General features: G+C 47.9%; 47 non-coding genes across 47 annotated transcripts; all 47 read left to right on the forward strand.

Annotated features, from left to right (window-relative positions):
• The first annotated feature begins 152 nt into the window (after positions 1–152).
• Trnat-agu (transfer RNA threonine (anticodon AGU)) lies at positions 153–224 on the forward strand. The gene has a single exon. It is a non-coding gene; the product is annotated as a tRNA-Thr (tRNA).
• A 545-nt stretch (positions 225–769) lies between these two features.
• Positions 770–842, forward strand: Trnar-ucg (transfer RNA arginine (anticodon UCG)). The gene has a single exon. It is a non-coding gene; the product is annotated as a tRNA-Arg (tRNA).
• A 439-nt stretch (positions 843–1281) lies between these two features.
• On the forward strand, positions 1282–1354 carry Trnak-cuu (transfer RNA lysine (anticodon CUU)). Its single transcript has one exon. It is a non-coding gene; the product is annotated as a tRNA-Lys (tRNA).
• Positions 1355–1675: 321 nt separating this feature from the next.
• Positions 1676–1747, forward strand: Trnat-agu (transfer RNA threonine (anticodon AGU)). Its single transcript has one exon. It is a non-coding gene; the product is annotated as a tRNA-Thr (tRNA).
• A 539-nt stretch (positions 1748–2286) lies between these two features.
• Trnar-ucg (transfer RNA arginine (anticodon UCG)) lies at positions 2287–2359 on the forward strand. Its single transcript has one exon. It is a non-coding gene; the product is annotated as a tRNA-Arg (tRNA).
• Positions 2360–2798: 439 nt separating this feature from the next.
• On the forward strand, positions 2799–2871 carry Trnak-cuu (transfer RNA lysine (anticodon CUU)). Its single transcript has one exon. It is a non-coding gene; the product is annotated as a tRNA-Lys (tRNA).
• Positions 2872–3192: 321 nt separating this feature from the next.
• Positions 3193–3264, forward strand: Trnat-agu (transfer RNA threonine (anticodon AGU)). Its single transcript has one exon. It is a non-coding gene; the product is annotated as a tRNA-Thr (tRNA).
• Positions 3265–3803: 539 nt separating this feature from the next.
• On the forward strand, positions 3804–3876 carry Trnar-ucg (transfer RNA arginine (anticodon UCG)). Its single transcript has one exon. It is a non-coding gene; the product is annotated as a tRNA-Arg (tRNA).
• Positions 3877–4315: 439 nt separating this feature from the next.
• Trnak-cuu (transfer RNA lysine (anticodon CUU)) lies at positions 4316–4388 on the forward strand. The gene has a single exon. It is a non-coding gene; the product is annotated as a tRNA-Lys (tRNA).
• Positions 4389–4709: 321 nt separating this feature from the next.
• Trnat-agu (transfer RNA threonine (anticodon AGU)) lies at positions 4710–4781 on the forward strand. The gene has a single exon. It is a non-coding gene; the product is annotated as a tRNA-Thr (tRNA).
• Positions 4782–5320: 539 nt separating this feature from the next.
• Trnar-ucg (transfer RNA arginine (anticodon UCG)) lies at positions 5321–5393 on the forward strand. The gene has a single exon. It is a non-coding gene; the product is annotated as a tRNA-Arg (tRNA).
• A 439-nt stretch (positions 5394–5832) lies between these two features.
• On the forward strand, positions 5833–5905 carry Trnak-cuu (transfer RNA lysine (anticodon CUU)). The gene has a single exon. It is a non-coding gene; the product is annotated as a tRNA-Lys (tRNA).
• A 321-nt stretch (positions 5906–6226) lies between these two features.
• On the forward strand, positions 6227–6298 carry Trnat-agu (transfer RNA threonine (anticodon AGU)). Its single transcript has one exon. It is a non-coding gene; the product is annotated as a tRNA-Thr (tRNA).
• Positions 6299–6837: 539 nt separating this feature from the next.
• Positions 6838–6910, forward strand: Trnar-ucg (transfer RNA arginine (anticodon UCG)). Its single transcript has one exon. It is a non-coding gene; the product is annotated as a tRNA-Arg (tRNA).
• Positions 6911–7349: 439 nt separating this feature from the next.
• Trnak-cuu (transfer RNA lysine (anticodon CUU)) lies at positions 7350–7422 on the forward strand. Its single transcript has one exon. It is a non-coding gene; the product is annotated as a tRNA-Lys (tRNA).
• A 321-nt stretch (positions 7423–7743) lies between these two features.
• Positions 7744–7815, forward strand: Trnat-agu (transfer RNA threonine (anticodon AGU)). The gene has a single exon. It is a non-coding gene; the product is annotated as a tRNA-Thr (tRNA).
• A 539-nt stretch (positions 7816–8354) lies between these two features.
• Trnar-ucg (transfer RNA arginine (anticodon UCG)) lies at positions 8355–8427 on the forward strand. Its single transcript has one exon. It is a non-coding gene; the product is annotated as a tRNA-Arg (tRNA).
• Positions 8428–8866: 439 nt separating this feature from the next.
• Trnak-cuu (transfer RNA lysine (anticodon CUU)) lies at positions 8867–8939 on the forward strand. The gene has a single exon. It is a non-coding gene; the product is annotated as a tRNA-Lys (tRNA).
• Positions 8940–9260: 321 nt separating this feature from the next.
• On the forward strand, positions 9261–9332 carry Trnat-agu (transfer RNA threonine (anticodon AGU)). Its single transcript has one exon. It is a non-coding gene; the product is annotated as a tRNA-Thr (tRNA).
• A 539-nt stretch (positions 9333–9871) lies between these two features.
• On the forward strand, positions 9872–9944 carry Trnar-ucg (transfer RNA arginine (anticodon UCG)). Its single transcript has one exon. It is a non-coding gene; the product is annotated as a tRNA-Arg (tRNA).
• A 439-nt stretch (positions 9945–10383) lies between these two features.
• Positions 10384–10456, forward strand: Trnak-cuu (transfer RNA lysine (anticodon CUU)). The gene has a single exon. It is a non-coding gene; the product is annotated as a tRNA-Lys (tRNA).
• Positions 10457–10777: 321 nt separating this feature from the next.
• On the forward strand, positions 10778–10849 carry Trnat-agu (transfer RNA threonine (anticodon AGU)). Its single transcript has one exon. It is a non-coding gene; the product is annotated as a tRNA-Thr (tRNA).
• Positions 10850–11391: 542 nt separating this feature from the next.
• Positions 11392–11464, forward strand: Trnar-ucg (transfer RNA arginine (anticodon UCG)). Its single transcript has one exon. It is a non-coding gene; the product is annotated as a tRNA-Arg (tRNA).
• A 439-nt stretch (positions 11465–11903) lies between these two features.
• Trnak-cuu (transfer RNA lysine (anticodon CUU)) lies at positions 11904–11976 on the forward strand. The gene has a single exon. It is a non-coding gene; the product is annotated as a tRNA-Lys (tRNA).
• Positions 11977–12297: 321 nt separating this feature from the next.
• Trnat-agu (transfer RNA threonine (anticodon AGU)) lies at positions 12298–12369 on the forward strand. The gene has a single exon. It is a non-coding gene; the product is annotated as a tRNA-Thr (tRNA).
• Positions 12370–12908: 539 nt separating this feature from the next.
• Trnar-ucg (transfer RNA arginine (anticodon UCG)) lies at positions 12909–12981 on the forward strand. The gene has a single exon. It is a non-coding gene; the product is annotated as a tRNA-Arg (tRNA).
• A 439-nt stretch (positions 12982–13420) lies between these two features.
• Trnak-cuu (transfer RNA lysine (anticodon CUU)) lies at positions 13421–13493 on the forward strand. The gene has a single exon. It is a non-coding gene; the product is annotated as a tRNA-Lys (tRNA).
• Positions 13494–13814: 321 nt separating this feature from the next.
• Trnat-agu (transfer RNA threonine (anticodon AGU)) lies at positions 13815–13886 on the forward strand. The gene has a single exon. It is a non-coding gene; the product is annotated as a tRNA-Thr (tRNA).
• Positions 13887–14425: 539 nt separating this feature from the next.
• On the forward strand, positions 14426–14498 carry Trnar-ucg (transfer RNA arginine (anticodon UCG)). The gene has a single exon. It is a non-coding gene; the product is annotated as a tRNA-Arg (tRNA).
• Positions 14499–14937: 439 nt separating this feature from the next.
• Trnak-cuu (transfer RNA lysine (anticodon CUU)) lies at positions 14938–15010 on the forward strand. Its single transcript has one exon. It is a non-coding gene; the product is annotated as a tRNA-Lys (tRNA).
• A 321-nt stretch (positions 15011–15331) lies between these two features.
• Positions 15332–15403, forward strand: Trnat-agu (transfer RNA threonine (anticodon AGU)). Its single transcript has one exon. It is a non-coding gene; the product is annotated as a tRNA-Thr (tRNA).
• Positions 15404–15942: 539 nt separating this feature from the next.
• Positions 15943–16015, forward strand: Trnar-ucg (transfer RNA arginine (anticodon UCG)). The gene has a single exon. It is a non-coding gene; the product is annotated as a tRNA-Arg (tRNA).
• Positions 16016–16454: 439 nt separating this feature from the next.
• On the forward strand, positions 16455–16527 carry Trnak-cuu (transfer RNA lysine (anticodon CUU)). The gene has a single exon. It is a non-coding gene; the product is annotated as a tRNA-Lys (tRNA).
• A 321-nt stretch (positions 16528–16848) lies between these two features.
• Positions 16849–16920, forward strand: Trnat-agu (transfer RNA threonine (anticodon AGU)). The gene has a single exon. It is a non-coding gene; the product is annotated as a tRNA-Thr (tRNA).
• A 539-nt stretch (positions 16921–17459) lies between these two features.
• Positions 17460–17532, forward strand: Trnar-ucg (transfer RNA arginine (anticodon UCG)). Its single transcript has one exon. It is a non-coding gene; the product is annotated as a tRNA-Arg (tRNA).
• Positions 17533–17971: 439 nt separating this feature from the next.
• Trnak-cuu (transfer RNA lysine (anticodon CUU)) lies at positions 17972–18044 on the forward strand. Its single transcript has one exon. It is a non-coding gene; the product is annotated as a tRNA-Lys (tRNA).
• A 321-nt stretch (positions 18045–18365) lies between these two features.
• Positions 18366–18437, forward strand: Trnat-agu (transfer RNA threonine (anticodon AGU)). The gene has a single exon. It is a non-coding gene; the product is annotated as a tRNA-Thr (tRNA).
• Positions 18438–18982: 545 nt separating this feature from the next.
• Trnar-ucg (transfer RNA arginine (anticodon UCG)) lies at positions 18983–19055 on the forward strand. Its single transcript has one exon. It is a non-coding gene; the product is annotated as a tRNA-Arg (tRNA).
• A 439-nt stretch (positions 19056–19494) lies between these two features.
• Trnak-cuu (transfer RNA lysine (anticodon CUU)) lies at positions 19495–19567 on the forward strand. The gene has a single exon. It is a non-coding gene; the product is annotated as a tRNA-Lys (tRNA).
• A 321-nt stretch (positions 19568–19888) lies between these two features.
• Positions 19889–19960, forward strand: Trnat-agu (transfer RNA threonine (anticodon AGU)). Its single transcript has one exon. It is a non-coding gene; the product is annotated as a tRNA-Thr (tRNA).
• Positions 19961–20499: 539 nt separating this feature from the next.
• On the forward strand, positions 20500–20572 carry Trnar-ucg (transfer RNA arginine (anticodon UCG)). Its single transcript has one exon. It is a non-coding gene; the product is annotated as a tRNA-Arg (tRNA).
• Positions 20573–21011: 439 nt separating this feature from the next.
• On the forward strand, positions 21012–21084 carry Trnak-cuu (transfer RNA lysine (anticodon CUU)). The gene has a single exon. It is a non-coding gene; the product is annotated as a tRNA-Lys (tRNA).
• A 321-nt stretch (positions 21085–21405) lies between these two features.
• On the forward strand, positions 21406–21477 carry Trnat-agu (transfer RNA threonine (anticodon AGU)). The gene has a single exon. It is a non-coding gene; the product is annotated as a tRNA-Thr (tRNA).
• Positions 21478–22016: 539 nt separating this feature from the next.
• On the forward strand, positions 22017–22089 carry Trnar-ucg (transfer RNA arginine (anticodon UCG)). The gene has a single exon. It is a non-coding gene; the product is annotated as a tRNA-Arg (tRNA).
• A 439-nt stretch (positions 22090–22528) lies between these two features.
• On the forward strand, positions 22529–22601 carry Trnak-cuu (transfer RNA lysine (anticodon CUU)). Its single transcript has one exon. It is a non-coding gene; the product is annotated as a tRNA-Lys (tRNA).
• Positions 22602–22922: 321 nt separating this feature from the next.
• On the forward strand, positions 22923–22994 carry Trnat-agu (transfer RNA threonine (anticodon AGU)). The gene has a single exon. It is a non-coding gene; the product is annotated as a tRNA-Thr (tRNA).
• Positions 22995–23533: 539 nt separating this feature from the next.
• On the forward strand, positions 23534–23606 carry Trnar-ucg (transfer RNA arginine (anticodon UCG)). The gene has a single exon. It is a non-coding gene; the product is annotated as a tRNA-Arg (tRNA).
• The last annotated feature ends 1363 nt before the right edge of the window (positions 23607–24969 follow it).

Consider the following 24969-nt stretch of genomic DNA (forward strand, 5'->3'; position numbering starts at 1 on the left):
GGTGTACATCGATATCGTGTGAGATGTGTAGGAAAGCAGCAGCTGTGGTAGCTAAATGCAAATAATGGTCGCTAATGCGGTGCGTTTCCAGCTGAAGATCTCCGATTCACTAGTCCATAAGAACAAAGTACCCGAAAAGCGCGCTAGGAGGCGCCTCCTTAGCTCAGTGGCAGAGCGCTGGTCTAGTAAACCAGAGGTCGTGAGTTCGATCCTCACAGGAGGCAAATGAATTTTGTAAAAGCCCCTCCCACCGTGGCCCTTTCGAAAAAAGCGGTCAAGGATGAAACAAATTATAAATGGGTGCGGTATTTAAGAAATGCTCTCGCAAATGAATAGTGCGAATGGTGCTATTAAAGTAGGCACCAGAAACTGCTGCTTTTGGGAGTCTCCGGAGAATGCCGACGTGAAATACTTGGTTCTTGTGATGTATTTTCTACCCCTGATAGAGACCCTCGCGGTTGTCGTCGTCGTCGTCGTCGTCGGCGCCGCCGCCGCTTTGGTAATAGCGGCAACTCGCCATTGTATCTCATAGGGTGAGGTACGTTCTACAACCGACTGAGATGGCACTAAGCGATTGAAGCTGATTTGCAAGCTCTTGTTTGATGAGCGTCATAAGGGCTTGAATGTAACTTGCGATGGGACACAGCAAGAAGTAGCGTCGCATTTTTAGTACTGAAATTGGAGAATTGCGTCAAAGATGGTAAATTCATTCCGGGAAGTGCACAAATGGCGATAATGAGGTGTGTTTGGGGAAGCGTATTGCGCCAGTGACCGTGTGGCCTAATGGATAAGGCGTCGGACTTCGGATCCGAAGATTGCAGGTTCGAATCCTGTCACGGTCGAGTTTTTCCAGTTCTGCAAAAGATGCATGCTGTTTTACTGTGTTGTTTGAGTACTACAAAACTAGTTGAAAGTTGCTGCTGTCCGCTTCCTGGCTGCAAACCGGCGTCTACCTGAAGCTCAAGCAAGACAAGGGTGATCTGTAGCGAAATTTTCGGCACAGTGCCGTTCAGGAGAGTTTTTGTTGGAACTACTGCGTCTGATTCAGGGCCCAAGAGCTACGCCACAGGCGTCTGCGCACAGTCGAGCATGTGTGTTGAATAATGGTGCTGATAGCCACGTATCATTTGAAGCAGATTTGATGCCTTTCGGAGACAATTTTTCATTGAATAGGATTGTAGCTCATTTGTGGCAGCAGGAAATAAGCTGTAGTCAAAAGGATCTTCCATAGATGGTCGCAGGTCCCATCAGTATTGTATGGCTCGTAAAGCATTGTGTGGAGCCCGGCTAGCTAAGTCGGTAGAGCATGAGACTCTTAATCTCAGGGTCGTGGGTTCGAGCCCCACGCTGGGCGGCGCAAAATTTTGTGTCTACGCGGATGCAACCTGCGCCCCTCTCGTGAGCCTTGCGTAATGAACGTAACGGGTTACGACGATGCCTAGCTTCTTATGAATATCAGAGGAATGGTATTTGAAGCTGAAAGTAACTCTGAAATGAAATAAATGTGTTGTTTTGGAATTTTAGGTGTACATCGATATCGTGTGAGATGTGTAGGAAAGCAGCAGCTGTGGTAGCTAAATGCAAATAATGGTCGCTAATGCGGTGCGTTTCCAGCTGAAGATCTCCGATTCACTAGTCCATAAGAACAAAGTACCCGAAAAGCGCGCTAGGAGGCGCCTCCTTAGCTCAGTGGCAGAGCGCTGGTCTAGTAAACCAGAGGTCGTGAGTTCGATCCTCACAGGAGGCAAATGAATTTTGTAAAAGCCCCTCCCACCGTGGCCCTTTCGAAAAAAGCGGTCAAGGATGAAACAAATTATAAATGGGTGCGGTATTTAAGAAATGCTCTCGCAAATGAATAGTGCGAATGGTGCTATTAAAGTAGGCACCAGAAACTGCTGCTTTTGGGAGTCTCCGGAGAATGCCGACGTGAAATACTTGGTTCTTGTGATGTATTTTCTACCCCTGATAGAGACCCTCGCGGTTGTCGTCGTCGTCGTCGGCGCCGCCGCCGCTTTGGTAATAGCGGCAACTCGCCATTGTATCTCATAGGGTGAGGTACGTTCTACAACCGACTGAGATGGCACTAAGCGATTGAAGCTGATTTGCAAGCTCTTGTTTGATGAGCGTCATAAGGGCTTGAATGTAACTTGCGATGGGACACAGCAAGAAGTAGCGTCGCATTTTTAGTACTGAAATTGGAGAATTGCGTCAAAGATGGTAAATTCATTCCGGGAAGTGCACAAATGGCGATAATGAGGTGTGTTTGGGGAAGCGTATTGCGCCAGTGACCGTGTGGCCTAATGGATAAGGCGTCGGACTTCGGATCCGAAGATTGCAGGTTCGAATCCTGTCACGGTCGAGTTTTTCCAGTTCTGCAAAAGATGCATGCTGTTTTACTGTGTTGTTTGAGTACTACAAAACTAGTTGAAAGTTGCTGCTGTCCGCTTCCTGGCTGCAAACCGGCGTCTACCTGAAGCTCAAGCAAGACAAGGGTGATCTGTAGCGAAATTTTCGGCACAGTGCCGTTCAGGAGAGTTTTTGTTGGAACTACTGCGTCTGATTCAGGGCCCAAGAGCTACGCCACAGGCGTCTGCGCACAGTCGAGCATGTGTGTTGAATAATGGTGCTGATAGCCACGTATCATTTGAAGCAGATTTGATGCCTTTCGGAGACAATTTTTCATTGAATAGGATTGTAGCTCATTTGTGGCAGCAGGAAATAAGCTGTAGTCAAAAGGATCTTCCATAGATGGTCGCAGGTCCCATCAGTATTGTATGGCTCGTAAAGCATTGTGTGGAGCCCGGCTAGCTCAGTCGGTAGAGCATGAGACTCTTAATCTCAGGGTCGTGGGTTCGAGCCCCACGCTGGGCGGCGCAAAATTTTGTGTCTACGCGGATGCAACCTGCGCCCCTCTCGTGAGCCTTGCGTAATGAACGTAACGGGTTACGACGATGCCTAGCTTCTTATGAATATCAGAGGAATGGTATTTGAAGCTGAAAGTAACTCTGAAATGAAATAAATGTGTTGTTTTGGAATTTTAGGTGTACATCGATATCGTGTGAGATGTGTAGGAAAGCAGCAGCTGTGGTAGCTAAATGCAAATAATGGTCGCTAATGCGGTGCGTTTCCAGCTGAAGATCTCCGATTCACTAGTCCATAAGAACAAAGTACCCGAAAAGCGCGCTAGGAGGCGCCTCCTTAGCTCAGTGGCAGAGCGCTGGTCTAGTAAACCAGAGGTCGTGAGTTCGATCCTCACAGGAGGCAAATGAATTTTGTAAAAGCCCCTCCCACCGCGGCCCTTTCGAAAAAAGCGGTCAAGGATGAAACAAATTATAAATGGGTGCGGTATTTAAGAAATGCTCTCGCAAATGAATAGTGCGAATGGTGCTATTAAAGTAGGCACCAGAAACTGCTGCTTTTGGGAGTCTCCGGAGAATGCCGACGTGAAATACTTGGTTCTTGTGATGTATTTTCTACCCCTGATAGAGACCCTCGCGGTTGTCGTCGTCGTCGTCGGCGCCGCCGCCGCTTTGGTAATAGCGGCAACTCGCCATTGTATCTCATAGGGTGAGGTACGTTCTACAACCGACTGAGATGGCACTAAGCGATTGAAGCTGATTTGCAAGCTCTTGTTTGATGAGCGTCATAAGGGCTTGAATGTAACTTGCGATGGGACACAGCAAGAAGTAGCGTCGCATTTTTAGTACTGAAATTGGAGAATTGCGTCAAAGATGGTAAATTCATTCCGGGAAGTGCACAAATGGCGATAATGAGGTGTGTTTGGGGAAGCGTATTGCGCCAGTGACCGTGTGGCCTAATGGATAAGGCGTCGGACTTCGGATCCGAAGATTGCAGGTTCGAATCCTGTCACGGTCGAGTTTTTCCAGTTCTGCAAAAGATGCATGCTGTTTTACTGTGTTGTTTGAGTACTACAAAACTAGTTGAAAGTTGCTGCTGTCCGCTTCCTGGCTGCAAACCGGCGTCTACCTGAAGCTCAAGCAAGACAAGGGTGATCTGTAGCGAAATTTTCGGCACAGTGCCGTTCAGGAGAGTTTTTGTTGGAACTACTGCGTCTGATTCAGGGCCCAAGAGCTACGCCACAGGCGTCTGCGCACAGTCGAGCATGTGTGTTGAATAATGGTGCTGATAGCCACGTATCATTTGAAGCAGATTTGATGCCTTTCGGAGACAATTTTTCATTGAATAGGATTGTAGCTCATTTGTGGCAGCAGGAAATAAGCTGTAGTCAAAAGGATCTTCCATAGATGGTCGCAGGTCCCATCAGTATTGTATGGCTCGTAAAGCATTGTGTGGAGCCCGGCTAGCTCAGTCGGTAGAGCATGAGACTCTTAATCTCAGGGTCGTGGGTTCGAGCCCCACGCTGGGCGGCGCAAAATTTTGTGTCTACGCGGATGCAACCTGCGCCCCTCTCGTGAGCCTTGCGTAATGAACGTAACGGGTTACGACGATGCCTAGCTTCTTATGAATATCAGAGGAATGGTATTTGAAGCTGAAAGTAACTCTGAAATGAAATAAATGTGTTGTTTTGGAATTTTAGGTGTACATCGATATCGTGTGAGATGTGTAGGAAAGCAGCAGCTGTGGTAGCTAAATGCAAATAATGGTCGCTAATGCGGTGCGTTTCCAGCTGAAGATCTCCGATTCACTAGTCCATAAGAACAAAGTACCCGAAAAGCGCGCTAGGAGGCGCCTCCTTAGCTCAGTGGCAGAGCGCTGGTCTAGTAAACCAGAGGTCGTGAGTTCGATCCTCACAGGAGGCAAATGAATTTTGTAAAAGCCCCTCCCACCGTGGCCCTTTCGAAAAAAGCGGTCAAGGATGAAACAAATTATAAATGGGTGCGGTATTTAAGAAATGCTCTCGCAAATGAATAGTGCGAATGGTGCTATTAAAGTAGGCACCAGAAACTGCTGCTTTTGGGAGTCTCCGGAGAATGCCGACGTGAAATACTTGGTTCTTGTGATGTATTTTCTACCCCTGATAGAGACCCTCGCGGTTGTCGTCGTCGTCGTCGGCGCCGCCGCCGCTTTGGTAATAGCGGCAACTCGCCATTGTATCTCATAGGGTGAGGTACGTTCTACAACCGACTGAGATGGCACTAAGCGATTGAAGCTGATTTGCAAGCTCTTGTTTGATGAGCGTCATAAGGGCTTGAATGTAACTTGCGATGGGACACAGCAAGAAGTAGCGTCGCATTTTTAGTACTGAAATTGGAGAATTGCGTCAAAGATGGTAAATTCATTCCGGGAAGTGCACAAATGGCGATAATGAGGTGTGTTTGGGGAAGCGTATTGCGCCAGTGACCGTGTGGCCTAATGGATAAGGCGTCGGACTTCGGATCCGAAGATTGCAGGTTCGAATCCTGTCACGGTCGAGTTTTTCCAGTTCTGCAAAAGATGCATGCTGTTTTACTGTGTTGTTTGAGTACTACAAAACTAGTTGAAAGTTGCTGCTGTCCGCTTCCTGGCTGCAAACCGGCGTCTACCTGAAGCTCAAGCAAGACAAGGGTGATCTGTAGCGAAATTTTCGGCACAGTGCCGTTCAGGAGAGTTTTTGTTGGAACTACTGCGTCTGATTCAGGGCCCAAGAGCTACGCCACAGGCGTCTGCGCACAGTCGAGCATGTGTGTTGAATAATGGTGCTGATAGCCACGTATCATTTGAAGCAGATTTGATGCCTTTCGGAGACAATTTTTCATTGAATAGGATTGTAGCTCATTTGTGGCAGCAGGAAATAAGCTGTAGTCAAAAGGATCTTCCATAGATGGTCGCAGGTCCCATCAGTATTGTATGGCTCGTAAAGCATTGTGTGGAGCCCGGCTAGCTCAGTCGGTACAGCATGAGACTCTTAATCTCAGGGTCGTGGGTTCGAGCCCCACGCTGGGCGGCGCAAAATTTTGTGTCTACGCGGATGCAACCTGCGCCCCTCTCGTGAGCCTTGCGTAATGAACGTAACGGGTTACGACGATGCCTAGCTTCTTATGAATATCAGAGGAATGGTATTTGAAGCTGAAAGTAACTCTGAAATGAAATAAATGTGTTGTTTTGGAATTTTAGGTGTACATCGATATCGTGTGAGATGTGTAGGAAAGCAGCAGCTGTGGTAGCTAAATGCAAATAATGGTCGCTAATGCGGTGCGTTTCCAGCTGAAGATCTCCGATTCACTAGTCCATAAGAACAAAGTACCCGAAAAGCGCGCTAGGAGGCGCCTCCTTAGCTCAGTGGCAGAGCGCTGGTCTAGTAAACCAGAGGTCGTGAGTTCGATCCTCACAGGAGGCAAATGAATTTTGTAAAAGCCCCTCCCACCGTGGCCCTTTCGAAAAAAGCGGTCAAGGATGAAACAAATTATAAATGGGTGCGGTATTTAAGAAATGCTCTCGCAAATGAATAGTGCGAATGGTGCTATTAAAGTAGGCACCAGAAACTGCTGCTTTTGGGAGTCTCCGGAGAATGCCGACGTGAAATACTTGGTTCTTGTGATGTATTTTCTACCCCTGATAGAGACCCTCGCGGTTGTCGTCGTCGTCGTCGGCGCCGCCGCCGCTTTGGTAATAGCGGCAACTCGCCATTGTATCTCATAGGGTGAGGTACGTTCTACAACCGACTGAGATGGCACTAAGCGATTGAAGCTGATTTGCAAGCTCTTGTTTGATGAGCGTCATAAGGGCTTGAATGTAACTTGCGATGGGACACAGCAAGAAGTAGCGTCGCATTTTTAGTACTGAAATTGGAGAATTGCGTCAAAGATGGTAAATTCATTCCGGGAAGTGCACAAATGGCGATAATGAGGTGTGTTTGGGGAAGCGTATTGCGCCAGTGACCGTGTGGCCTAATGGATAAGGCGTCGGACTTCGGATCCGAAGATTGCAGGTTCGAATCCTGTCACGGTCGAGTTTTTCCAGTTCTGCAAAAGATGCATGCTGTTTTACTGTGTTGTTTGAGTACTACAAAACTAGTTGAAAGTTGCTGCTGTCCGCTTCCTGGCTGCAAACCGGCGTCTACCTGAAGCTCAAGCAAGACAAGGGTGATCTGTAGCGAAATTTTCGGCACAGTGCCGTTCAGGAGAGTTTTTGTTGGAACTACTGCGTCTGATTCAGGGCCCAAGAGCTACGCCACAGGCGTCTGCGCACAGTCGAGCATGTGTGTTGAATAATGGTGCTGATAGCCACGTATCATTTGAAGCAGATTTGATGCCTTTCGGAGACAATTTTTCATTGAATAGGATTGTAGCTCATTTGTGGCAGCAGGAAATAAGCTGTAGTCAAAAGGATCTTCCATAGATGGTCGCAGGTCCCATCAGTATTGTATGGCTCGTAAAGCATTGTGTGGAGCCCGGCTAGCTCAGTCGGTAGAGCATGAGACTCTTAATCTCAGGGTCGTGGGTTCGAGCCCCACGCTGGGCGGCGCAAAATTTTGTGTCTACGCGGATGCAACCTGCGCCCCTCTCGTGAGCCTTGCGTAATGAACGTAACGGGTTACGACGATGCCTAGCTTCTTATGAATATCAGAGGAATGGTATTTGAAGCTGAAAGTAACTCTGAAATGAAATAAATGTGTTGTTTTGGAATTTTAGGTGTACATCGATATCGTGTGAGATGTGTAGGAAAGCAGCAGCTGTGGTAGCTAAATGCAAATAATGGTCGCTAATGCGGTGCGTTTCCAGCTGAAGATCTCCGATTCACTAGTCCATAAGAACAAAGTACCCGAAAAGCGCGCTAGGAGGCGCCTCCTTAGCTCAGTGGCAGAGCGCTGGTCTAGTAAACCAGAGGTCGTGAGTTCGATCCTCACAGGAGGCAAATGAATTTTGTAAAAGCCCCTCCCACCGTGGCCCTTTCGAAAAAAGCGGTCAAGGATGAAACAAATTATAAATGGGTGCGGTATTTAAGAAATGCTCTCGCAAATGAATAGTGCGAATGGTGCTATTAAAGTAGGCACCAGAAACTGCTGCTTTTGGGAGTCTCCGGAGAATGCCGACGTGAAATACTTGGTTCTTGTGATGTATTTTCTACCCCTGATAGAGACCCTCGCGGTTGTCGTCGTCGTCGTCGGCGCCGCCGCCGCTTTGGTAATAGCGGCAACTCGCCATTGTATCTCATAGGGTGAGGTACGTTCTACAACCGACTGAGATGGCACTAAGCGATTGAAGCTGATTTGCAAGCTCTTGTTTGATGAGCGTCATAAGGGCTTGAATGTAACTTGCGATGGGACACAGCAAGAAGTAGCGTCGCATTTTTAGTACTGAAATTGGAGAATTGCGTCAAAGATGGTAAATTCATTCCGGGAAGTGCACAAATGGCGATAATGAGGTGTGTTTGGGGAAGCGTATTGCGCCAGTGACCGTGTGGCCTAATGGATAAGGCGTCGGACTTCGGATCCGAAGATTGCAGGTTCGAATCCTGTCACGGTCGAGTTTTTCCAGTTCTGCAAAAGATGCATGCTGTTTTACTGTGTTGTTTGAGTACTACAAAACTAGTTGAAAGTTGCTGCTGTCCGCTTCCTGGCTGCAAACCGGCGTCTACCTGAAGCTCAAGCAAGACAAGGGTGATCTGTAGCGAAATTTTCGGCACAGTGCCGTTCAGGAGAGTTTTTGTTGGAACTACTGCGTCTGATTCAGGGCCCAAGAGCTACGCCACAGGCGTCTGCGCACAGTCGAGCATGTGTGTTGAATAATGGTGCTGATAGCCACGTATCATTTGAAGCAGATTTGATGCCTTTCGGAGACAATTTTTCATTGAATAGGATTGTAGCTCATTTGTGGCAGCAGGAAATAAGCTGTAGTCAAAAGGATCTTCCATAGATGGTCGCAGGTCCCATCAGTATTGTATGGCTCGTAAAGCATTGTGTGGAGCCCGGCTAGCTCAGTCGGTAGAGCATGAGACTCTTAATCTCAGGGTCGTGGGTTCGAGCCCCACGCTGGGCGGCGCAAAATTTTGTGTCTACGCGGATGCAACCTGCGCCCCTCTCGTGAGCCTTGCGTAATGAACGTAACGGGTTACGACGATGCCTAGCTTCTTATGAATATCAGAGGAATGGTATTTGAAGCTGAAAGTAACTCTGAAATGAAATAAATGTGTTGTTTTGGAATTTTAGGTGTACATCGATATCGTGTGAGATGTGTAGGAAAGCAGCAGCTGTGGTAGCTAAATGCAAATAATGGTCGCTAATGCGGTGCGTTTCCAGCTGAAGATCTCCGATTCACTAGTCCATAAGAACAAAGTACCCGAAAAGCGCGCTAGGAGGCGCCTCCTTAGCTCAGTGGCAGAGCGCTGGTCTAGTAAACCAGAGGTCGTGAGTTCGATCCTCACAGGAGGCAAATGAATTTTGTAAAAGCCCCTCCCACCGTGGCCCTTTCGAAAAAAGCGGTCAAGGATGAAACAAATTATAAATGGGTGCGGTATTTAAGAAATGCTCTCGCAAATGAATAGTGCGAATGGTGCTATTAAAGTAGGCACCAGAAACTGCTGCTTTTGGGAGTCTCCGGAGAATGCCGACGTGAAATACTTGGTTCTTGTGATGTATTTTCTACCCCTGATAGAGACCCTCGCGGTTGTCGTCGTCGTCGTCGGCGCCGCCGCCGCTTTGGTAATAGCGGCAACTCGCCATTGTATCTCATAGGGTGAGGTACGTTCTACAACCGACTGAGATGGCACTAAGCGATTGAAGCTGATTTGCAAGCTCTTGTTTGATGAGCGTCATAAGGGCTTGAATGTAACTTGCGATGGGACACAGCAAGAAGTAGCGTCGCATTTTTAGTACTGAAATTGGAGAATTGCGTCAAAGATGGTAAATTCATTCCGGGAAGTGCACAAATGGCGATAATGAGGTGTGTTTGGGGAAGCGTATTGCGCCAGTGACCGTGTGGCCTAATGGATAAGGCGTCGGACTTCGGATCCGAAGATTGCAGGTTCGAATCCTGTCACGGTCGAGTTTTTCCAGTTCTGCAAAAGATGCATGCTGTTTTACTGTGTTGTTTGAGTACTACAAAACTAGTTGAAAGTTGCTGCTGTCCGCTTCCTGGCTGCAAACCGGCGTCTACCTGAAGCTCAAGCAAGACAAGGGTGATCTGTAGCGAAATTTTCGGCACAGTGCCGTTCAGGAGAGTTTTTGTTGGAACTACTGCGTCTGATTCAGGGCCCAAGAGCTACGCCACAGGCGTCTGCGCACAGTCGAGCATGTGTGTTGAATAATGGTGCTGATAGCCACGTATCATTTGAAGCAGATTTGATGCCTTTCGGAGACAATTTTTCATTGAATAGGATTGTAGCTCATTTGTGGCAGCAGGAAATAAGCTGTAGTCAAAAGGATCTTCCATAGATGGTCGCAGGTCCCATCAGTATTGTATGGCTCGTAAAGCATTGTGTGGAGCCCGGCTAGCTCAGTCGGTACAGCATGAGACTCTTAATCTCAGGGTCGTGGGTTCGAGCCCCACGCTGGGCGGCGCAAAATTTTGTGTCTACGCGGATGCAACCTGCGCCCCTCTCGTGAGCCTTGCGTAATGAACGTAACGGGTTACGACGATGCCTAGCTTCTTATGAATATCAGAGGAATGGTATTTGAAGCTGAAAGTAACTCTGAAATGAAATAAATGTGTTGTTTTGGAATTTTAGGTGTACATCGATATCGTGTGAGATGTGTAGGAAAGCAGCAGCTGTGGTAGCTAAATGCAAATAATGGTCGCTAATGCGGTGCGTTTCCAGCTGAAGATCTCCGATTCACTAGTCCATAAGAACAAAGTACCCGAAAAGCGCGCTAGGAGGCGCCTCCTTAGCTCAGTGGCAGAGCGCTGGTCTAGTAAACCAGAGGTCGTGAGTTCGATCCTCACAGGAGGCAAATGAATTTTGTAAAAGCCCCTCCCACCGTGGCCCTTTCGAAAAAAGCGGTCAAGGATGAAACAAATTATAAATGGGTGCGGTATTTAAGAAATGCTCTCGCAAATGAATAGTGCGAATGGTGCTATTAAAGTAGGCACCAGAAACTGCTGCTTTTGGGAGTCTCCGGAGAATGCCGACGTGAAATACTTGGTTCTTGTGATGTATTTTCTACCCCTGATAGAGACCCTCGCGGTTGTCGTCGTCGTCGTCGTCGGCGCCGCCGCCGCTTTGGTAATAGCGGCAACTCGCCATTGTATCTCATAGGGTGAGGTACGTTCTACAACCGACTGAGATGGCACTAAGCGATTGAAGCTGATTTGCAAGCTCTTGTTTGATGAGCGTCATAAGGGCTTGAATGTAACTTGCGATGGGACACAGCAAGAAGTAGCGTCGCATTTTTAGTACTGAAATTGGAGAATTGCGTCAAAGATGGTAAATTCATTCCGGGAAGTGCACAAATGGCGATAATGAGGTGTGTTTGGGGAAGCGTATTGCGCCAGTGACCGTGTGGCCTAATGGATAAGGCGTCGGACTTCGGATCCGAAGATTGCAGGTTCGAATCCTGTCACGGTCGAGTTTTTCCAGTTCTGCAAAAGATGCATGCTGTTTTACTGTGTTGTTTGAGTACTACAAAACTAGTTGAAAGTTGCTGCTGTCCGCTTCCTGGCTGCAAACCGGCGTCTACCTGAAGCTCAAGCAAGACAAGGGTGATCTGTAGCGAAATTTTCGGCACAGTGCCGTTCAGGAGAGTTTTTGTTGGAACTACTGCGTCTGATTCAGGGCCCAAGAGCTACGCCACAGGCGTCTGCGCACAGTCGAGCATGTGTGTTGAATAATGGTGCTGATAGCCACGTATCATTTGAAGCAGATTTGATGCCTTTCGGAGACAATTTTTCATTGAATAGGATTGTAGCTCATTTGTGGCAGCAGGAAATAAGCTGTAGTCAAAAGGATCTTCCATAGATGGTCGCAGGTCCCATCAGTATTGTATGGCTCGTAAAGCATTGTGTGGAGCCCGGCTAGCTCAGTCGGTAGAGCATGAGACTCTTAATCTCAGGGTCGTGGGTTCGAGCCCCACGCTGGGCGGCGCAAAATTTTGTGTCTACGCGGATGCAACCTGCGCCCCTCTCGTGAGCCTTGCGTAATGAACGTAACGGGTTACGACGATGCCTAGCTTCTTATGAATATCAGAGGAATGGTATTTGAAGCTGAAAGTAACTCTGAAATGAAATAAATGTGTTGTTTTGGAATTTTAGGTGTACATCGATATCGTGTGAGATGTGTAGGAAAGCAGCAGCTGTGGTAGCTAAATGCAAATAATGGTCGCTAATGCGGTGCGTTTCCAGCTGAAGATCTCCGATTCACTAGTCCATAAGAACAAAGTACCCGAAAAGCGCGCTAGGAGGCGCCTCCTTAGCTCAGTGGCAGAGCGCTGGTCTAGTAAACCAGAGGTCGTGAGTTCGATCCTCACAGGAGGCAAATGAATTTTGTAAAAGCCCCTCCCACCGTGGCCCTTTCGAAAAAAGCGGTCAAGGATGAAACAAATTATAAATGGGTGCGGTATTTAAGAAATGCTCTCGCAAATGAATAGTGCGAATGGTGCTATTAAAGTAGGCACCAGAAACTGCTGCTTTTGGGAGTCTCCGGAGAATGCCGACGTGAAATACTTGGTTCTTGTGATGTATTTTCTACCCCTGATAGAGACCCTCGCGGTTGTCGTCGTCGTCGTCGGCGCCGCCGCCGCTTTGGTAATAGCGGCAACTCGCCATTGTATCTCATAGGGTGAGGTACGTTCTACAACCGACTGAGATGGCACTAAGCGATTGAAGCTGATTTGCAAGCTCTTGTTTGATGAGCGTCATAAGGGCTTGAATGTAACTTGCGATGGGACACAGCAAGAAGTAGCGTCGCATTTTTAGTACTGAAATTGGAGAATTGCGTCAAAGATGGTAAATTCATTCCGGGAAGTGCACAAATGGCGATAATGAGGTGTGTTTGGGGAAGCGTATTGCGCCAGTGACCGTGTGGCCTAATGGATAAGGCGTCGGACTTCGGATCCGAAGATTGCAGGTTCGAATCCTGTCACGGTCGAGTTTTTCCAGTTCTGCAAAAGATGCATGCTGTTTTACTGTGTTGTTTGAGTACTACAAAACTAGTTGAAAGTTGCTGCTGTCCGCTTCCTGGCTGCAAACCGGCGTCTACCTGAAGCTCAAGCAAGACAAGGGTGATCTGTAGCGAAATTTTCGGCACAGTGCCGTTCAGGAGAGTTTTTGTTGGAACTACTGCGTCTGATTCAGGGCCCAAGAGCTACGCCACAGGCGTCTGCGCACAGTCGAGCATGTGTGTTGAATAATGGTGCTGATAGCCACGTATCATTTGAAGCAGATTTGATGCCTTTCGGAGACAATTTTTCATTGAATAGGATTGTAGCTCATTTGTGGCAGCAGGAAATAAGCTGTAGTCAAAAGGATCTTCCATAGATGGTCGCAGGTCCCATCAGTATTGTATGGCTCGTAAAGCATTGTGTGGAGCCCGGCTAGCTCAGTCGGTAGAGCATGAGACTCTTAATCTCAGGGTCGTGGGTTCGAGCCCCACGCTGGGCGGCGCAAAATTTTGTGTCTACGCGGATGCAACCTGCGCCCCTCTCGTGAGCCTTGCGTAATGAACGTAACGGGTTACGACGATGCCTAGCTTCTTATGAATATCAGAGGAATGGTATTTGAAGCTGAAAGTAACTCTGAAATGAAATAAATGTGTTGTTTTGGAATTTTAGGTGTACATCGATATCGTGTGAGATGTGTAGGAAAGCAGCAGCTGTGGTAGCTAAATGCAAATAATGGTCGCTAATGCGGTGCGTTTCCAGCTGAAGATCTCCGATTCACTAGTCCATAAGAACAAAGTACCCGAAAAGCGCGCTAGGAGGCGCCTCCTTAGCTCAGTGGCAGAGCGCTGGTCTAGTAAACCAGAGGTCGTGAGTTCGATCCTCACAGGAGGCAAATGAATTTTGTAAAAGCCCCTCCCACCGCGGCCCTTTCGAAAAAAGCGGTCAAGGATGAAACAAATTATAAATGGGTGCGGTATTTAAGAAATGCTCTCGCAAATGAATAGTGCGAATGGTGCTATTAAAGTAGGCACCAGAAACTGCTGCTTTTGGGAGTCTCCGGAGAATGCCGACGTGAAATACTTGGTTCTTGTGATGTATTTTCTACCCCTGATAGAGACCCTCGCGGTTGTCGTCGTCGTCGTCGGCGCCGCCGCCGCTTTGGTAATAGCGGCAACTCGCCATTGTATCTCATAGGGTGAGGTACGTTCTACAACCGACTGAGATGGCACTAAGCGATTGAAGCTGATTTGCAAGCTCTTGTTTGATGAGCGTCATAAGGGCTTGAATGTAACTTGCGATGGGACACAGCAAGAAGTAGCGTCGCATTTTTAGTACTGAAATTGGAGAATTGCGTCAAAGATGGTAAATTCATTCCGGGAAGTGCACAAATGGCGATAATGAGGTGTGTTTGGGGAAGCGTATTGCGCCAGTGACCGTGTGGCCTAATGGATAAGGCGTCGGACTTCGGATCCGAAGATTGCAGGTTCGAATCCTGTCACGGTCGAGTTTTTCCAGTTCTGCAAAAGATGCATGCTGTTTTACTGTGTTGTTTGAGTACTACAAAACTAGTTGAAAGTTGCTGCTGTCCGCTTCCTGGCTGCAAACCGGCGTCTACCTGAAGCTCAAGCAAGACAAGGGTGATCTGTAGCGAAATTTTCGGCACAGTGCCGTTCAGGAGAGTTTTTGTTGGAACTACTGCGTCTGATTCAGGGCCCAAGAGCTACGCCACAGGCGTCTGCGCACAGTCGAGCATGTGTGTTGAATAATGGTGCTGATAGCCACGTATCATTTGAAGCAGATTTGATGCCTTTCGGAGACAATTTTTCATTGAATAGGATTGTAGCTCATTTGTGGCAGCAGGAAATAAGCTGTAGTCAAAAGGATCTTCCATAGATGGTCGCAGGTCCCATCAGTATTGTATGGCTCGTAAAGCATTGTGTGGAGCCCGGCTAGCTCAGTCGGTAGAGCATGAGACTCTTAATCTCAGGGTCGTGGGTTCGAGCCCCACGCTGGGCGGCGCAAAATTTTGTGTCTACGCGGATGCAACCTGCGCCCCTCTCGTGAGCCTTGCGTAATGAACGTAACGGGTTACGACGATGCCTAGCTTCTTATGAATATCAGAGGAATGGTATTTGAAGCTGAAAGTAACTCTGAAATGAAATAAATGTGTTGTTTTGGAATTTTAGGTGTACATCGATATCGTGTGAGATGTGTAGGAAAGCAGCAGCTGTGGTAGCTAAATGCAAATAATGGTCGCTAATGCGGTGCGTTTCCAGCTGAAGATCTCCGATTCACTAGTCCATAAGAACAAAGTACCCGAAAAGCGCGCTAGGAGGCGCCTCCTTAGCTCAGTGGCAGAGCGCTGGTCTAGTAAACCAGAGGTCGTGAGTTCGATCCTCACAGGAGGCAAATGAATTTTGTAAAAGCCCCTCCCACCGTGGCCCTTTCGAAAAAAGCGGTCAAGGATGAAACAAATTATAAATGGGTGCGGTATTTAAGAAATGCTCTCGCAAATGAATAGTGCGAATGGTGCTATTAAAGTAGGCACCAGAAACTGCTGCTTTTGGGAGTCTCCGGAGAATGCCGACGTGAAATACTTGGTTCTTGTGATGTATTTTCTACCCCTGATAGAGACCCTCGCGGTTGTCGTCGTCGTCGTCGGCGCCGCCGCCGCTTTGGTAATAGCGGCAACTCGCCATTGTATCTCATAGGGTGAGGTACGTTCTACAACCGACTGAGATGGCACTAAGCGATTGAAGCTGATTTGCAAGCTCTTGTTTGATGAGCGTCATAAGGGCTTGAATGTAACTTGCGATGGGACACAGCAAGAAGTAGCGTCGCATTTTTAGTACTGAAATTGGAGAATTGCGTCAAAGATGGTAAATTCATTCCGGGAAGTGCACAAATGGCGATAATGAGGTGTGTTTGGGGAAGCGTATTGCGCCAGTGACCGTGTGGCCTAATGGATAAGGCGTCGGACTTCGGATCCGAAGATTGCAGGTTCGAATCCTGTCACGGTCGAGTTTTTCCAGTTCTGCAAAAGATGCATGCTGTTTTACTGTGTTGTTTGAGTACTACAAAACTAGTTGAAAGTTGCTGCTGTCCGCTTCCTGGCTGCAAACCGGCGTCTACCTGAAGCTCAAGCAAGACAAGGGTGATCTGTAGCGAAATTTTCGGCACAGTGCCGTTCAGGAGAGTTTTTGTTGGAACTACTGCGTCTGATTCAGGGCCCAAGAGCTACGCCACAGGCGTCTGCGCACAGTCGAGCATGTGTGTTGAATAATGGTGCTGATAGCCACGTATCATTTGAAGCAGATTTGATGCCTTTCGGAGACAATTTTTCATTGAATAGGATTGTAGCTCATTTGTGGCAGCAGGAAATAAGCTGTAGTCAAAAGGATCTTCCATAGATGGTCGCAGGTCCCATCAGTATTGTATGGCTCGTAAAGCATTGTGTGGAGCCCGGCTAGCTCAGTCGGTAGAGCATGAGACTCTTAATCTCAGGGTCGTGGGTTCGAGCCCCACGCTGGGCGGCGCAAAATTTTGTGTCTACGCGGATGCAACCTGCGCCCCTCTCGTGAGCCTTGCGTAATGAACGTAACGGGTTACGACGATGCCTAGCTTCTTATGAATATCAGAGGAATGGTATTTGAAGCTGAAAGTAACTCTGAAATGAAATAAATGTGTTGTTTTGGAATTTTAGGTGTACATCGATATCGTGTGAGATGTGTAGGAAAGCAGCAGCTGTGGTAGCTAAATGCAAATAATGGTCGCTAATGCGGTGCGTTTCCAGCTGAAGATCTCCGATTCACTAGTCCATAAGAACAAAGTACCCGAAAAGCGCGCTAGGAGGCGCCTCCTTAGCTCAGTGGCAGAGCGCTGGTCTAGTAAACCAGAGGTCGTGAGTTCGATCCTCACAGGAGGCAAATGAATTTTGTAAAAGCCCCTCCCACCGCGGCCCTTTCGAAAAAAGCGGTCAAGGATGAAACAAATTATAAATGGGTGCGGTATTTAAGAAATGCTCTCGCAAATGAATAGTGCGAATGGTGCTATTAAAGTAGGCACCAGAAACTGCTGCTTTTGGGAGTCTCCGGAGAATGCCGACGTGAAATACTTGGTTCTTGTGATGTATTTTCTACCCCTGATAGAGACCCTCGCGGTTGTCGTCGTCGTCGTCGGCGCCGCCGCCGCTTTGGTAATAGCGGCAACTCGCCATTGTATCTCATAGGGTGAGGTACGTTCTACAACCGACTGAGATGGCACTAAGCGATTGAAGCTGATTTGCAAGCTCTTGTTTGATGAGCGTCATAAGGGCTTGAATGTAACTTGCGATGGGACACAGCAAGAAGTAGCGTCGCATTTTTAGTACTGAAATTGGAGAATTGCGTCAAAGATGGTAAATTCATTCCGGGAAGTGCACAAATGGCGATAATGAGGTGTGTTTGGGGAAGCGTATTGCGCCAGTGACCGTGTGGCCTAATGGATAAGGCGTCGGACTTCGGATCCGAAGATTGCAGGTTCGAATCCTGTCACGGTCGAGTTTTTCCAGTTCTGCAAAAGATGCATGCTGTTTTACTGTGTTGTTTGAGTACTACAAAACTAGTTGAAAGTTGCTGCTGTCCGCTTCCTGGCTGCAAACCGGCGTCTACCTGAAGCTCAAGCAAGACAAGGGTGATCTGTAGCGAAATTTTCGGCACAGTGCCGTTCAGGAGAGTTTTTGTTGGAACTACTGCGTCTGATTCAGGGCCCAAGAGCTACGCCACAGGCGTCTGCGCACAGTCGAGCATGTGTGTTGAATAATGGTGCTGATAGCCACGTATCATTTGAAGCAGATTTGATGCCTTTCGGAGACAATTTTTCATTGAATAGGATTGTAGCTCATTTGTGGCAGCAGGAAATAAGCTGTAGTCAAAAGGATCTTCCATAGATGGTCGCAGGTCCCATCAGTATTGTATGGCTCGTAAAGCATTGTGTGGAGCCCGGCTAGCTCAGTCGGTAGAGCATGAGACTCTTAATCTCAGGGTCGTGGGTTCGAGCCCCACGCTGGGCGGCGCAAAATTTTGTGTCTACGCGGATGCAACCTGCGCCCCTCTCGTGAGCCTTGCGTAATGAACGTAACGGGTTACGACGATGCCTAGCTTCTTATGAATATCAGAGGAATGGTATTTGAAGCTGAAAGTAACTCTGAAATGAAATAAATGTGTTGTTTTGGAATTTTAGGTGTACATCGATATCGTGTGAGATGTGTAGGAAAGCAGCAGCTGTGGTAGCTAAATGCAAATAATGGTCGCTAATGCGGTGCGTTTCCAGCTGAAGATCTCCGATTCACTAGTCCATAAGAACAAAGTACCCGAAAAGCGCGCTAGGAGGCGCCTCCTTAGCTCAGTGGCAGAGCGCTGGTCTAGTAAACCAGAGGTCGTGAGTTCGATCCTCACAGGAGGCAAATGAATTTTGTAAAAGCCCCTCCCACCGTGGCCCTTTCGAAAAAAGCGGTCAAGGATGAAACAAATTATAAATGGGTGCGGTATTTAAGAAATGCTCTCGCAAATGAATAGTGCGAATGGTGCTATTAAAGTAGGCACCAGAAACTGCTGCTTTTGGGAGTCTCCGGAGAATGCCGACGTGAAATACTTGGTTCTTGTGATGTATTTTCTACCCCTGATAGAGACCCTCGCGGTTGTCGTCGTCGTCGTCGTCGTCGGCGCCGCCGCCGCTTTGGTAATAGCGGCAACTCGCCATTGTATCTCATAGGGTGAGGTACGTTCTACAACCGACTGAGATGGCACTAAGCGATTGAAGCTGATTTGCAAGCTCTTGTTTGATGAGCGTCATAAGGGCTTGAATGTAACTTGCGATGGGACACAGCAAGAAGTAGCGTCGCATTTTTAGTACTGAAATTGGAGAATTGCGTCAAAGATGGTAAATTCATTCCGGGAAGTGCACAAATGGCGATAATGAGGTGTGTTTGGGGAAGCGTATTGCGCCAGTGACCGTGTGGCCTAATGGATAAGGCGTCGGACTTCGTATCCGAAGATTGCAGGTTCGAATCCTGTCACGGTCGAGTTTTTCCAGTTCTGCAAAAGATGCATGCTGTTTTACTGTGTTGTTTGAGTACTACAAAACTAGTTGAAAGTTGCTGCTGTCCGCTTCCTGGCTGCAAACCGGCGTCTACCTGAAGCTCAAGCAAGACAAGGGTGATCTGTAGCGAAATTTTCGGCACAGTGCCGTTCAGGAGAGTTTTTGTTGGAACTACTGCGTCTGATTCAGGGCCCAAGAGCTACGCCACAGGCGTCTGCGCACAGTCGAGCATGTGTGTTGAATAATGGTGCTGATAGCCACGTATCATTTGAAGCAGATTTGATGCCTTTCGGAGACAATTTTTCATTGAATAGGATTGTAGCTCATTTGTGGCAGCAGGAAATAAGCTGTAGTCAAAAGGATCTTCCATAGATGGTCGCAGGTCCCATCAGTATTGTATGGCTCGTAAAGCATTGTGTGGAGCCCGGCTAGCTCAGTCGGTAGAGCATGAGACTCTTAATCTCAGGGTCGTGGGTTCGAGCCCCACGCTGGGCGGCGCAAAATTTTGTGTCTACGCGGATGCAACCTGCGCCCCTCTCGTGAGCCTTGCGTAATGAACGTAACGGGTTACGACGATGCCTAGCTTCTTATGAATATCAGAGGAATGGTATTTGAAGCTGAAAGTAACTCTGAAATGAAATAAATGTGTTGTTTTGGAATTTTAGGTGTACATCGATATCGTGTGAGATGTGTAGGAAAGCAGCAGCTGTGGTAGCTAAATGCAAATAATGGTCGCTAATGCGGTGCGTTTCCAGCTGAAGATCTCCGATTCACTAGTCCATAAGAACAAAGTACCCGAAAAGCGCGCTAGGAGGCGCCTCCTTAGCTCAGTGGCAGAGCGCTGGTCTAGTAAACCAGAGGTCGTGAGTTCGATCCTCACAGGAGGCAAATGAATTTTGTAAAAGCCCCTCCCACCGTGGCCCTTTCGAAAAAAGCGGTCAAGGATGAAACAAATTATAAATGGGTGCGGTATTTAAGAAATGCTCTCGCAAATGAATAGTGCGAATGGTGCTATTAAAGTAGGCACCAGAAACTGCTGCTTTTGGGAGTCTCCGGAGAATGCCGACGTGAAATACTTGGTTCTTGTGATGTATTTTCTACCCCTGATAGAGACCCTCGCGGTTGTCGTCGTCGTCGTCGGCGCCGCCGCCGCTTTGGTAATAGCGGCAACTCGCCATTGTATCTCATAGGGTGAGGTACGTTCTACAACCGACTGAGATGGCACTAAGCGATTGAAGCTGATTTGCAAGCTCTTGTTTGATGAGCGTCATAAGGGCTTGAATGTAACTTGCGATGGGACACAGCAAGAAGTAGCGTCGCATTTTTAGTACTGAAATTGGAGAATTGCGTCAAAGATGGTAAATTCATTCCGGGAAGTGCACAAATGGCGATAATGAGGTGTGTTTGGGGAAGCGTATTGCGCCAGTGACCGTGTGGCCTAATGGATAAGGCGTCGGACTTCGGATCCGAAGATTGCAGGTTCGAATCCTGTCACGGTCGAGTTTTTCCAGTTCTGCAAAAGATGCATGCTGTTTTACTGTGTTGTTTGAGTACTACAAAACTAGTTGAAAGTTGCTGCTGTCCGCTTCCTGGCTGCAAACCGGCGTCTACCTGAAGCTCAAGCAAGACAAGGGTGATCTGTAGCGAAATTTTCGGCACAGTGCCGTTCAGGAGAGTTTTTGTTGGAACTACTGCGTCTGATTCAGGGCCCAAGAGCTACGCCACAGGCGTCTGCGCACAGTCGAGCATGTGTGTTGAATAATGGTGCTGATAGCCACGTATCATTTGAAGCAGATTTGATGCCTTTCGGAGACAATTTTTCATTGAATAGGATTGTAGCTCATTTGTGGCAGCAGGAAATAAGCTGTAGTCAAAAGGATCTTCCATAGATGGTCGCAGGTCCCATCAGTATTGTATGGCTCGTAAAGCATTGTGTGGAGCCCGGCTAGCTCAGTCGGTAGAGCATGAGACTCTTAATCTCAGGGTCGTGGGTTCGAGCCCCACGCTGGGCGGCGCAAAATTTTGTGTCTACGCGGATGCAACCTGCGCCCCTCTCGTGAGCCTTGCGTAATGAACGTAACGGGTTACGACGATGCCTAGCTTCTTATGAATATCAGAGGAATGGTATTTGAAGCTGAAAGTAACTCTGAAATGAAATAAATGTGTTGTTTTGGAATTTTAGGTGTACATCGATATCGTGTGAGATGTGTAGGAAAGCAGCAGCTGTGGTAGCTAAATGCAAATAATGGTCGCTAATGCGGTGCGTTTCCAGCTGAAGATCTCCGATTCACTAGTCCATAAGAACAAAGTACCCGAAAAGCGCGCTAGGAGGCGCCTCCTTAGCTCAGTGGCAGAGCGCTGGTCTAGTAAACCAGAGGTCGTGAGTTCGATCCTCACAGGAGGCAAATGAATTTTGTAAAAGCCCCTCCCACCGTGGCCCTTTCGAAAAAAGCGGTCAAGGATGAAACAAATTATAAATGGGTGCGGTATTTAAGAAATGCTCTCGCAAATGAATAGTGCGAATGGTGCTATTAAAGTAGGCACCAGAAACTGCTGCTTTTGGGAGTCTCCGGAGAATGCCGACGTGAAATACTTGGTTCTTGTGATGTATTTTCTACCCCTGATAGAGACCCTCGCGGTTGTCGTCGTCGTCGTCGGCGCCGCCGCCGCTTTGGTAATAGCGGCAACTCGCCATTGTATCTCATAGGGTGAGGTACGTTCTACAACCGACTGAGATGGCACTAAGCGATTGAAGCTGATTTGCAAGCTCTTGTTTGATGAGCGTCATAAGGGCTTGAATGTAACTTGCGATGGGACACAGCAAGAAGTAGCGTCGCATTTTTAGTACTGAAATTGGAGAATTGCGTCAAAGATGGTAAATTCATTCCGGGAAGTGCACAAATGGCGATAATGAGGTGTGTTTGGGGAAGCGTATTGCGCCAGTGACCGTGTGGCCTAATGGATAAGGCGTCGGACTTCGGATCCGAAGATTGCAGGTTCGAATCCTGTCACGGTCGAGTTTTTCCAGTTCTGCAAAAGATGCATGCTGTTTTACTGTGTTGTTTGAGTACTACAAAACTAGTTGAAAGTTGCTGCTGTCCGCTTCCTGGCTGCAAACCGGCGTCTACCTGAAGCTCAAGCAAGACAAGGGTGATCTGTAGCGAAATTTTCGGCACAGTGCCGTTCAGGAGAGTTTTTGTTGGAACTACTGCGTCTGATTCAGGGCCCAAGAGCTACGCCACAGGCGTCTGCGCACAGTCGAGCATGTGTGTTGAATAATGGTGCTGATAGCCACGTATCATTTGAAGCAGATTTGATGCCTTTCGGAGACAATTTTTCATTGAATAGGATTGTAGCTCATTTGTGGCAGCAGGAAATAAGCTGTAGTCAAAAGGATCTTCCATAGATGGTCGCAGGTCCCATCAGTATTGTATGGCTCGTAAAGCATTGTGTGGAGCCCGGCTAGCTCAGTCGGTAGAGCATGAGACTCTTAATCTCAGGGTCGTGGGTTCGAGCCCCACGCTGGGCGGCGCAAAATTTTGTGTCTACGCGGATGCAACCTGCGCCCCTCTCGTGAGCCTTGCGTAATGAACGTAACGGGTTACGACGATGCCTAGCTTCTTATGAATATCAGAGGAATGGTATTTGAAGCTGAAAGTAACTCTGAAATGAAATAAATGTGTTGTTTTGGAATTTTAGGTGTACATCGATATCGTGTGAGATGTGTAGGAAAGCAGCAGCTGTGGTAGCTAAATGCAAATAATGGTCGCTAATGCGGTGCGTTTCCAGCTGAAGATCTCCGATTCACTAGTCCATAAGAACAAAGTACCCGAAAAGCGCGCTAGGAGGCGCCTCCTTAGCTCAGTGGCAGAGCGCTGGTCTAGTAAACCAGAGGTCGTGAGTTCGATCCTCACAGGAGGCAAATGAATTTTGTAAAAGCCCCTCCCACCGTGGCCCTTTCGAAAAAAGCGGTCAAGGATGAAACAAATTATAAATGGGTGCGGTATTTAAGAAATGCTCTCGCAAATGAATAGTGCGAATGGTGCTATTAAAGTAGGCACCAGAAACTGCTGCTTTTGGGAGTCTCCGGAGAATGCCGACGTGAAATACTTGGTTCTTGTGATGTATTTTCTACCCCTGATAGAGACCCTCGCGGTTGTCGTCGTCGTCGTCGGCGCCGCCGCCGCTTTGGTAATAGCGGCAACTCGCCATTGTATCTCATAGGGTGAGGTACGTTCTACAACCGACTGAGATGGCACTAAGCGATTGAAGCTGATTTGCAAGCTCTTGTTTGATGAGCGTCATAAGGGCTTGAATGTAACTTGCGATGGGACACAGCAAGAAGTAGCGTCGCATTTTTAGTACTGAAATTGGAGAATTGCGTCAAAGATGGTAAATTCATTCCGGGAAGTGCACAAATGGCGATAATGAGGTGTGTTTGGGGAAGCGTATTGCGCCAGTGACCGTGTGGCCTAATGGATAAGGCGTCGGACTTCGGATCCGAAGATTGCAGGTTCGAATCCTGTCACGGTCGAGTTTTTCCAGTTCTGCAAAAGATGCATGCTGTTTTACTGTGTTGTTTGAGTACTACAAAACTAGTTGAAAGTTGCTGCTGTCCGCTTCCTGGCTGCAAACCGGCGTCTACCTGAAGCTCAAGCAAGACAAGGGTGATCTGTAGCGAAATTTTCGGCACAGTGCCGTTCAGGAGAGTTTTTGTTGGAACTACTGCGTCTGATTCAGGGCCCAAGAGCTACGCCACAGGCGTCTGCGCACAGTCGAGCATGTGTGTTGAATAATGGTGCTGATAGCCACGTATCATTTGAAGCAGATTTGATGCCTTTCGGAGACAATTTTTCATTGAATAGGATTGTAGCTCATTTGTGGCAGCAGGAAATAAGCTGTAGTCAAAAGGATCTTCCATAGATGGTCGCAGGTCCCATCAGTATTGTATGGCTCGTAAAGCATTGTGTGGAGCCCGGCTAGCTCAGTCGGCCAGTTCGCCGGCGGACGGCGTGGAGGTAGGACGTAGTGTGGTGTGCGCTGCGCCGTCTGTGCTTCCGCGTGGTAAGTCTTGCGCTTGCTGCGGCTTAAAACTCTGTTATAGAACGCTTCGAGAAGTAATGAGTAGCATGCAGTGATGGCTCAACCAAGTCGAAAAGATACGTTGAAACTTACTTTTGATCCTCGATATGCCAGACCCAAGTCGTTTGAAGTAGAAAATTGGTTAGAAGAAGATGTGAAGCTTTCCTTTAATGATGTAATTGGGATCCACCTGTCGATTGTAGCTTGTGTCGTGTTTGTTAAAATGCGTAGTTCCGAGTTGTGCGAGAAAATAGTTGAGTCTTCCGGAGGTGTCATGAAATTTAAGCACTCAGATGGAAACGTTGGTGAAGTCACCGTTGCACATGCTGGTTTTGGCATTCGCACGATTCGAATCTTCGAGTTACCCTTTGAGATTACAACAGACCAAATTAATGCTGTAATTTCGCCCTTTGGGAAAGTGCTCAGCAACTTTGCCGAGAAATGGTCAAGCGCGCATAAATTCCCAGTACTAAATGGCGTACGGCAGCTTCGTGTAGAGTTACAAAAGCACATCCCGTCGTACATCAATGTCTGCGGATATAGAGGGATTGTAATTTATGACGACCAACCGCGAACCTGTGCCGCCTGTAACAAGCCTGGGCACGTTCGCGCAGAATGTATACAGCGGCGCGTAGCACAGCTGCCGGCCGGCGAGGCCGCTAGGCCACCGGCGATGACAACACTGCCAGGAACCTACGCCGCCGTGGCACGCGAACGGCCGACTGTCTCCTCAGCCCCTGAATCGTGTGCAAATACAAATTCTCTAAACACTGGAATTCCGATGGACGTCAGTGCCGTCATAGCTGACGACTTAC

This window comes from Schistocerca nitens, chromosome 8, assembly GCF_023898315.1.
Source record: "Schistocerca nitens isolate TAMUIC-IGC-003100 chromosome 8, iqSchNite1.1, whole genome shotgun sequence".
NCBI classification, from domain to species: domain Eukaryota; kingdom Metazoa; phylum Arthropoda; class Insecta; order Orthoptera; family Acrididae; genus Schistocerca; species Schistocerca nitens.